The sequence below is a fragment of the Lolium perenne genome, chromosome 4 (assembly GCF_019359855.2).
Source record: "Lolium perenne isolate Kyuss_39 chromosome 4, Kyuss_2.0, whole genome shotgun sequence".
In the NCBI taxonomy this organism is placed as follows: Eukaryota; Viridiplantae; Streptophyta; class Magnoliopsida; order Poales; family Poaceae; genus Lolium; species Lolium perenne.
The window spans coordinates 85,689,787-85,700,942 of NC_067247.2; positions in this window are offsets into that span (position 1 = coordinate 85,689,787).

The following is an 11,156-nucleotide window of genomic DNA, read 5'->3' on the forward strand; positions in this document are numbered from 1 at the left end:
TTCGGAAAGTAAAACGCGAACTTTTTATTACCAGTACTGTTACCTATTCAAAGTCGAACTCTGCCGGACTGTCAATTTGTCCTTTGATGTAAGCTTCCGGAGTTTCCACTCGAATAACATCAACATCTTCATTATAAGAATCACCTGAGATATAATGCTTGAGTCTTTGTTCATTCACCACTTGTGTGGCATCGCCTTGGAGAGAACTAATTTTAATTGCTCCTGAACGATATACCTCCTCAACGACATATGGTCCTTCCCATTTCGAGAGTAATTTCCCTACAAAGAATCTGAGACGAGATCGATACAATAGGACTTTATCCCCAACATTAAATTCTCTTTTGATAATTCTTCTATCATGCCATTTCTGAACTTTCTCTTTAAAGAGTTTAGCATTTTCATAAGCTTCACTTCTCCATTCATCTAGAGAACTCAATTGTAGCAATCTCTTCTTACCGGCAAGTTTAGGATCTTTATTTAGTTCTCTTACAGCCCAATAAGCTTTGTGCTCTAGTTCTAAAGGTAAATGACAAGCTTTTCCATAAACCATTTTATAAGGTGACATACCCATGGGATTTTTATAAGCAGTTCTATAAGCCCATAAAGCTTCCTTCAATTTACTAGCCCAATTCTTTCTAGATGTATTAATAGTCTTTTGCAAGATAGATTTAATCTCTCTATTTGATAGTTCTACTTGACCACTAGTTTGAGGATGATAAGCGGAAGCAATTCTATGATTAATACCATACCTAGCAAGAGTTTTTCTAAAACCTCCATGAATAAAATGAGAACCTCCATCAGTCATAATATATCTAGGAACTCCAAATCTAGGAAAAATAATATCTAAAAGCATTCTTAAAGAGGTCTCACCATCAGCACTTTTTGTAGGTATGGCTTCCACCCATTTAGTAACATAATCAACAACAACAAGTATATGAGTGTTACCTTCTGAAGACAGAAAAGGTCCCATAAAGTCAAATCCCCAACAATCAAACGGTTCAATAACAAGAGTATAATTCATAGGCATTTCATTACGTCTGGAGATATTACCAACCCTTTGGCATTCATCACAAGATAAAATAAACTTTCTCGCATCCTTGAAGAGAGTTGGCCAATAAAAACCTGATTGTAGAACCTTTTGCGCGGTTCTATCTCCGGCGTGATGTCCTCCATAAGCACTACCATGACACTTACTCAATATCTCTTGTTGTTCATATTTGGGAACACATCTTCGCAGAATACCATCCACTCCTTCTTTATATAAGTGTGGGTCATCCCAAAAATAATGCCTCAAGTCATAAAAGAATTTCCTCCTTTGCTGAGCTGAAAAGGTTGGAGGCAAGTACTTGGAAACAATAAAGTTAGCATAATCAGCATACCAAGGACTATCTCGCGAGCTCACCTTTATTACGGCCAATTGTTCATTTGGAAAACTATCATTAACAGGAACAGGATCATAAGCAATATTTTCCAATCTAGACAAATTATCAGCAACAGGATTATCAGCACCTTTCCTATCTATAATATGCAAATTAAATTCTTGCAACAGAAGCACCCATCTAATAAGCCTTGGCTTAGCATCTTTCTTTTGCATTAGGTATATAATTGCAGCATGATCAGTATGAATTGTAACTTTTGAATCAACAATATAGGATCTAAACTTGTCACAAGCAAAGACTACAGCTAACAATTCCTTTTCAGTTGTAGCATAATTTCTTTGAGCAGCATCAAGAGTTTTACTAGCATAATGAATAACATTTAATTTTTTATCTACTCGCTGTCCAAGAACAACGCCTACAGCAAAATCACTAGCATCACACATAATTTCAAATGGTAAGTTCCAATCAGGAGGTTCAACTATAGGTGCAGTTGTTAAGGCTTTCTTTAGAGTTTCGAAAGCTTCCTTACAATCATCATCAAAAACAAAAGGTACATCTTTTTGAAGAAGATTAGTAAGAGGTTTTGAAATCTTGGAAAAGTCTTTAATAAACCTCCTATAAAACCCAGCATGACCAAGAACACTATGAATAGCTTTAACATCCCTAGGATAGGGCATCTTCTCAATTGCTTCAACTTTAGCTCGATCAACTTCAATACCTCTCTCGGAAATTTTATGTCCCAATACAATTCCTTCATTAACCATAAAGTGGCATTTCTCCCAATTAAGAACAAGGTTAGTTTCTTCACATCTCTGCAAAACTTTATCAAGGTTCCGCAATCAATTATCAAAAGAATTCCCATAGACAGAAAAATCATCCATGAATACCTCCACAATATTCTCGCAAAAGCCATGAAAAATAGCAGACATGCATCTTTGAAAAGTAGCAGGAGCATTACATAAACCAAAAGGCATACGTCTATAAGCATAAGTTCCATAGGGACAAGTGAAAGTGGTTTTCTCTTGATCCTTAGTTTTAACAACAATTTGTGAAAACCCAGAATATCCATCAAGAAAGCAAAAATGAGTATTTTTAGACAACCTTTCTAACATTTGTTCAATAAAAGGTAAAGGGTAATGATCTTTCTTAGTAACCTTGTTAACTTTTCGATAATCAATGCACATTCTATACCCTACAACTACTCTTTGAGGGATGAGCTCATCATTATCATTAGGTACAACAGTCATTCCTCCTTTCTTAGGAACACAATGCACAGGACTAACCCATCTACTATCAGCAATAGGATATATAATACCAGCTTCAAGAAGTTTTAATACCTCATTTCTTACCACATACTTCATCTTAGGAATTAGACGACGCTGATGTTCAACAACAGGCTTTGCATCATCTTCCATATTAATGGCATGTTGGCAAATAGAGGGAGAAATCCCCTTCAAGTCATCAAGAGTGTAGCCAATAGCTCCTCGGTGTTTCTTCAATATTTCCAATAACCTTTCTTCCTCAATCTCTGAAAGCTTAGAACTAATAATAACAGGATATATTTTCTTATCATCAATATGAGCATATTTAAGATTATCAGGCAATGGTTTTAAATCAAAAACAGGATCTTCTTTTGGTGGTGGTGTTGTACCCAGATCTTCTACCGGTAAATCATGCTTAAGAATAGGTTGACGAAGGAAAATTTCATCAAGCTCGTTTCTTTCTTCCCTAAATACTTCACTCTCACTATTCTCCAGATGTTGCTGCAAAGGATTATTAGGAGCAAGAGCAATAGATGCACACTGTTCAACTCTAAAATCATTATTAGGCGGATCAGCTTTATAAGGAGTTTTGGCAAATTTAGAGAAATTAAACTCATAAGATTCACCGGCAAATTTAGTCAAAATTTTCTCTTTCTTGCAATCTATAACAGCTCCACAAGTATTTAGAAAAGGTCTACCAAAAATGATGGGACAATACTTACTAGCAGCAGAACCAAGTACCAAAAAGTCAGCAGGATATTTAATCTTACCACATAGAACTTCCACATCCCGAACAATACCAATTGGAGAGATAGTTTCTCTATTAGCTAGCCGAATAACCACATCAATATCTTCAAGTTCGCAAGAACCAATTTCATGCATGATCTCCGTGTAAAGCTCATAAGGAATAGCACTAATACTTGCACCAATATCGCATAAACCATAATAACAATGATCACCAATTCTAACAGATAGCATAGGAACACTAGTTTTCCTAGACTTATTAGGATGTGAAACAATATTAGAAGCATCTTCACAGAAAATAATATGACCATCTTCCACATTTTCAGTCACAAGATCTTTAACTATTGCAATAGCAGGTTCAACTTTTATTTGCTCTTCAGGTTCTATAGGTTTCTTTTCACTTTTATTAACCGCACTATTTATAACAGAATACTCCTTCATTTTAGCAGGGAAAGGAGTTTTTTCAATATAATCTTCAGGAATAACATGATCAACAGTTTCAATTACAACACATTTATTTATAGATGAATCAATTTTATCTTTGTACGGTTCATGATACTTACCAAAATTCTTCTTAGGCAATTCATAATGAGAGGCAAAAGCTTTATAAAGATTTGCAACGACTTGAGAATCAAGACCATAAGTAGCACTCATATTACAAAATTTATCAGTATCCATAAAAGATTCAATGCATTTATAATCATAATTTATACCTGACTCTCTATCTTTGTCGTTCTCCCATCCTTCAGTATTCTCCTGAATCCGATCAAGAAGGTCCCTTTTAAACTCTTCTTTGTTGCGTGTAAATGATCCAGAACAAGAAGTATCCAGCAAGGTCTTATCTTGAAAAGAAAGTTTTGCATAGAAATTATAAATGATAATATTACCAAGAAGCTCATGAATGGGGCATTTGAGCATTAAAGACTTCAATCTCCCCCACGCTTGGGCAATACTCTCTCCATCATGAGGCCAAAAATTATATATGCGGTTCCGGTCCTTGTGAATTTCAGTTGGAGGATAGAACTTAGAGTAAAATAGAGGCACAATATCATTCCATTCAAGAGAATCCCCATTATTCAGTAATTTATACCAATGCGCCGCTTTACCAGACAGCGATATAGAGAATAGCTTCTTCCTCACTTCATCCATAGCAATACCTGCACATTTGAATAAACCACATAATTCATGTAAGAACAGTACATGATCACCAGGATGGACAGTTCCATCCCCTGCATAATGGTTATCCACAACACGTTCAATAATTTTCATAGGTATTTTGTACGGAACATCTTCCTCACCTGGCGCCTCATCCACTACCTTTGCAGTAGTAGTAGATTTTCCAAATAAAAATTCAAGAGAAGATCTCTCCATAATGAATTATAGCAGCAGGCAGAAATAAAATCAGCACTAACAATAAAAGTTTCCCTTACCAATTCCACTTACCAATAGCGCTTCATGATACGTCTCCAACGTATCGATAATTTCTTATGTTCCATGCTTGTTTTATGACAATACCTACATGTTTTGTTCACACTTTATATCATTTTTATGCGTTTTCCGGAACTAACCTATTGACGAGATGCCGAAGTGCCAGTTCCTGTTTTCTGCTGTTTTTGGTTTCAGAAATCCTAGTAAGGAAATATTCTCGGAATTGGACGAAATCAACGCCCAGCATCTTATAATTCCACGAAGCTTCCAGAACACCCGAGGGGGACCATATGAGAGCCACAGGGGGCCCACACGTGTGCCCCGCGTGGCCAAGAGGGGGGCCGCGCCCCCCTATTGTGTCACCGCCTCGTCAGCCTTCCGACTCCGCCTCTTCGCCTATAAGAAGCCCCCTGACCTAAATCTTCGATACGAATAAGCCACGGTACGAGAAACCTTCCAGAGCCGCCGCCATCGCGAAGCCAAGATCTGGGGGACAGAAGTCTCTGTTCCGGCACGCCGCCGGGACGGGGAATTGCCCCCGGAAGGCATCTCCATCGACACCACTGCCATCTTCATCACCGCTGCTGTCTCCCATGAGGAGGGAGTAGTTCTCCATCGAGGCTAAGGGCTGTACCGGTAGCTATGTGGTTCATCTCTCTCCCATGTACTTCAATACAATGATCTCATGAGCTGCCTTACATGATTGAGATTCATATGATGAGCTTTGTATCACTATTAATCTATGTGCTACTCTAGTGATGTTATTAAAGTACTCTATTCCTCCTCCATGATGTAATGGTGACAGTGTGTGCATCATGTAGTACTTGGCGTAGTTTATGATTGTGATCTCTTGTAGATTATGAAGTTAACTATTACTATGATGATATTGATGTGATCTATTCCTCCTTTCATAGTATGATGGTGACAGTGTGCATGCTATGTTAGTACTTGGTATAATTGCGTTGGTCTATCATGCACTCTAAGGTTATTTAAATATGAATATCGAATGTTGTGGAGCTTGTTAACTCCGGCATTGAGGTGCTCTTGTAGCCCTACACAATTATTGGTGTTCATCATCCAACAAGATAGTGTAGAGTAGTTTTATTATGTGATCAATGTTGAGAGTGTCCACTAGTGAAAGTATGATCCCTAGGCCTTGTCTCCGAATAGAAAAGTCACACCACAAAGATTCCTATCTCCCACGTCAACTGCACGCCAGCAAGCATTTTCTGGCGCCGTTGTCACTGTTTATTTACTGTTCCACTGCATGTTTACTCGCTGCCATATTTTATTCAGATTGTTATTACCACTCATATACATCCATACTACTTGTATTTCACTATCTCTTCGCCGAACTAGTGCACCTATACATCTGACAAGTGTATTAGGTGTGTTGGGGACACAAGAGACTTCTTGCATTGTGATCGCAGGGTTGCTTGAGAGGGATATCTTTGACCTCTTCCTCCCTGAGTTCGATAAACCTTGGGTGATCCACTTAAGGGAAAACTTGCTGCTGTTCTACAAACCTCTGCTCTTGGAGGCCCAACACTGTCTACATGAAAAGAAGCGTGAGTAGACATCAAGCTATTTTCTGGCGCCATTGCCGGGGAACTGAAGGAACAAGACTCTACCTCCCTCGTCAACCACGCGCCAGTTATAGACAGTCAAGCTATTTTCTGGCGCCGTTGCCGGGGAGGAAAGGTAAAAGACATTCACACTTCGGTCCCAGGTAACTAAGTTATTTTCTGGCGCCGTTGTAAGTGCTCGAAGCTATTTCCTTTAGATCCTGCAATTGCATCTTTTTGTTTCTTGTTTTACACTAGTTAGGCATAATGGAAAGCAACATGGAGCTTTTTAATCTATTTCCTGAGTTAAGACATGGATGGTTTGATGCGAAAATTAAAAAACCCATGGAACCTTATTTGCATGCTAGTAGCAATGATATTAGTATGAACGCTTTGAACACCATTGTTGTTAATGATATGGAAAATTCTAAGCTTGGGGAAGCTGGTTTTGATGAGCTTGATATTTTTAGTCCCCCAAGAATTGAGGAGAAAATTTTCTTTGATGATACTTTGCCTCCTATTTATGATGATTATAATGATAGTAGTCTTTTGGTGCCACCTACTATGGAGAGTAAATTTTATTATGATTATACTATGCCTCCTACACTTGATGAGAATAATAATGATAGCTACTTTGTTGAATTTGCTCCCACTATTATTAATAAAATTGATTATGCTTATGTGGAGAGTAATTATTTTATGCATGAGACACATGATAAGAATGCTTTATGTGATAGTTATATTATTGAGTTTGTTCATGATGCTATTGAATGTTATTATGAGAGAGGGAAACATGGTTATATGCATCTTCATAATATTAAGTTTCCCCTCTTTATGCTGAAAATCTTGAAGTTGAGCTTGTCTAGTTTTCCTATGCTTGTTGCATTATGCTTAAATAACTTGTTTATTTACAAGATTCCTTTTCATAGGAAGTGGGTTAGGCTTAAATTTGTTTTGAATTTGCTTTTTGATGCTCTCTTTTGCTTCAACTCTTATTTCTTGGGAGTGCATCATTAAAATTGTTGAGCCCATCTTAATGGCTATAAAGAAAGCACTTCTTGGGAGATAACCCATGTGTTTATTTTACTACAGTAATTTTGTTTTAAATTTGTGTCTTGGAAGTTGCTACTACTGTAGCAACCTCTCCTTATCTTTATTTTATTGCATTGTTGTGCCAAGTAAAGTCTTTGATAGCAAGGTTGATACTAGATTTGGATTTCTGCGCAGAAACAGATTTCTGTCTGTCACAAATTTGGGCAGGGTTCTCTGTAGGTAACTCAGAAAAATCTGCCAATTTACGTGCGTGATCCTCAGATATGTACGCAACTTTCATTCGATTTGAGCATTTTCATCTGAGCAAGTCCAGTGCCTCTAAAAAATTCGTCTTTACAGACTGTTCTGTTTTGACAGATTCTGCCTTTTATTTCGCATTGCCTCTTTTGCTATGTTGGATGGATTTCTTTGTTCCATTAACTTCCAGTGGCTTTGAGCAATGTCCAGAAGTGTTAAGAATGATTGTGTCACCTCTGAACATGTGAGTTTTTGATTATGCACTAACCCTCTAATGAGTTTGTTTTGAGTTTGGTGTGGAGGAAGTTTTCAAGGATCAAGAGAGGAGGATGATACAATATGATCAAGGAGAGTGAAAGCTCTAAGCTTGGGGATGCCTCCGTGGTTCATCCCTGCATATTTCAAGAAGACTCAAGCATCTAAGCTTGGGGATGCCTTGGGCATCCCCTTCTTCATCGACACATTATCAGGTTCCTCTAGTGAAACTATTTTTTTATTTCATCACATCTTATGTACTTTACTTGGAGCGTTTGTGTGCTTTTATTTTAGTTTTTTTATTTTCATTCTCTGAATAAATGCTTGTGTGGGAGAGAGACACGCTCCGCTGGTTCATATGAACACATGTGTTCTTAGCTTTTAATGTTCATGGCGAAGGTTGAAACTGCTTCGTTCATCGTTATTTGGTTGGAAACAGAAAATGCTACATGTGGTAAATGGTATATGGTCTTGAATAATTTGATACTTGGCAATTGTTGTGCTCATATAGATCATGTTTAAGCTCTTGCATCATATACTTTGCACCTATTAGTGAAGAAATACATAGAGCTTGTTAAAATTTGGTTTGCATGATTGGTCTCTCTAGAGTCTAGATATTTTCTGGTAAGGTGTTTGAGCAACAAGGAAGACAGTGTAGAGTCTTATAATGCTTGCAATATGTTTTTATGTGAGTTTTGTTGTACCGGTTCATACTTGTGTTTGCTTCAAACAACCTTGCTAGCCTAAGCCTTGTATTGAGAGGGATTACTTCTCATGCATCCAAAATCCTTGAGCCAAAAACTATGCCGTTTGTGTCCACCATACCTACCTACTACATGGTATTTCTCTGCCATTCCAAAGTAAATTGCTTGAGTGCTACCTTTAAAATTCTATTCATTTGTCTTTGCAATATATAGCTCATGGGAAAAATAGCCTAAAAACTATTGTGGTATTGAATATGTACTTATGTATCTTATTTCTTATTAAATTGCTTGTTGAGCGATAACCATGTTCCTGGGGACGCCATCAACTATTTCACCTTTGTTGAATATCATGTGAGTTGCTATGCATGTTCGTCTTGTCTGAAGTAAGGGTGATTTATCATGAGTTGAATGGTTTGAGTATGCATATTGTTAGAGAAGAACATTGGGCCACTAACTAAAGCCATGATCCATGGTGGAAGTTTCAGTTTTGGACAACAATCCTCAATCTATTATGGGAATATTATTTGTTGTTGAATGCTTATGCATTAAAGAGGAGTTCATTATCTGTTGTCTATGTTGTCCCGGTATGGATGTCTAAGTTGACAATAATCAAAAGCGAGAAATCCAATGCGAGCTTTCTCCTTAGACCTTTGTACAGGCGGCATAGAGGTACCCCTTTGTGATACTTGGTTAAAACATATGTATTGCGATGATAATCCATGAAAATCCAAGCTAATTAGGACAAGGTGCGGGCACTATTGGTAATCTATGCATGAGGCTTGCAACTTGTAGGATATAATTTACATAACACATATGCTTTATCACTACCGTTGACAAAATTGTTTCTTGTTTTCAAAATAAAAGCTCTAGCACAAATATAGCAATCCATGCTTCCCTCTTCGAAGGGCCATTCTTTTACTTTATGTTGAGTCAGTTTACCTACTTCCTTCCATCTTAGAAGCAAACACTTGTGTTAACTGTGCATTGATTCTTACATACTTGCATATTTGCACTCATCATTTTACTTTATGTTGACAATTATCCATGAGATATGCATGTTGAAAGTTGAAAGCAACCGCTGAAACTTAATCTTCCTTTGTGTTGCTTCAATGCCTTTATTTAGAATCTATTGCTTTATGAGTTAACTCTTATGCAAGACTTATTGATGCTTGTCTTGAAAGTACTATTCATGAAAAGTCTTTGCTATATGATTCGGTTGTTTAATCATTATCTTTATCATTGCTTTGAATCGTTGCATTCATCTCATATGCTTTACAATAGTATGATTAAGATCATGTTGGTAGCATGTCACTTCAGAAATTATCTTTGTTATCGTTTACCTACTCGAGTACGAGTAGGAACTAAGCTTGGGGATGCTGATACGTCTGCAACGTATCGATAATTTCTTATGTTCCATGCTTGTTTTATGACAATACCTACATGTTTTGTTCACACTTTATATCATTTTTATGAGTTTTTCGGAACTAACCTATTGACGAGATGCCGAAGTGCCAGTTCCTGTTTTCTGCTGTTTTTGGTTTCAGAAATCCTAGTAAGGAAATATTCTCGGAATTGGACGAAATCAACGCCCAGCATCTTATAATTCCACGAAGCTTCCAGAACACCCGAGGGGGACCAGAGGAGAGCCACAGGGGGCCCACACGTGTGCCCGGCGCGGCCAAGAGGGGGGCCGCGCCCCCCTATTGTGTCACCGCCTCGTCAGCCTTCCGACTCCGCCTCTTCGCCTATAAGAAGCCCCCTGACCTAAATCTTCGATACGAATAAGCCACGGTACGAGAAACCTTCCAGAGCCGCCGCCATCGCGAAGCCAAGATCTGGGGGATAGAAGTCTCTGTTCCGGCACGCCGCCGGGACGGGGAATTGCCCCCTGAAGGCATCTCCATCGACACCACCGCCATCTTCATCACCGCTGCCGTCTCCCATGAGGAGGGAGTAGTTCTCCATCGAGGCTAAGGGCTGTACCGGTAGCTATGTGGTTCATCTCTCTCCCATGTACTTCAATACAATGATCTCATGAGCTGCCTTACATGATTGAGATTCATATGATGAGCTTTGTATCACTATTAATCTATGTGCTACTCTAGTGATGTTATTAAAGTACTCTATTCCTCCTCCATGATGTAATGGTGACAGTGTGTGCATCATGTAGTATTTGGCGTAGTTTATGATTGTGATCTCTTGTAGATCATGAAGTTAACTATTACTATGATGGTATTGATGTGATCTATTCCTCCTTTCATAGTATGATGGTGACAATGTGCATGCTATGTTAGTACTTGGTATAATTGCGTTGGTCTATCATGCACTCTAAGGTTATTTAAATATGAATATCGAATGTTGTGGAGCTTGTTAACTCCGGCATTGAGGTGCTCTTGTAGCCCTACACAATTAGTGGTGTTCATCATCCAACAAGAGAGTGTAGAGTGGTTTTATTATGTGATCAATGTTGAGAGTGTCCACTAGTGAAAGTATGATCCCTAGGCCTTGTCTCCGAATAGAAAAGTCACA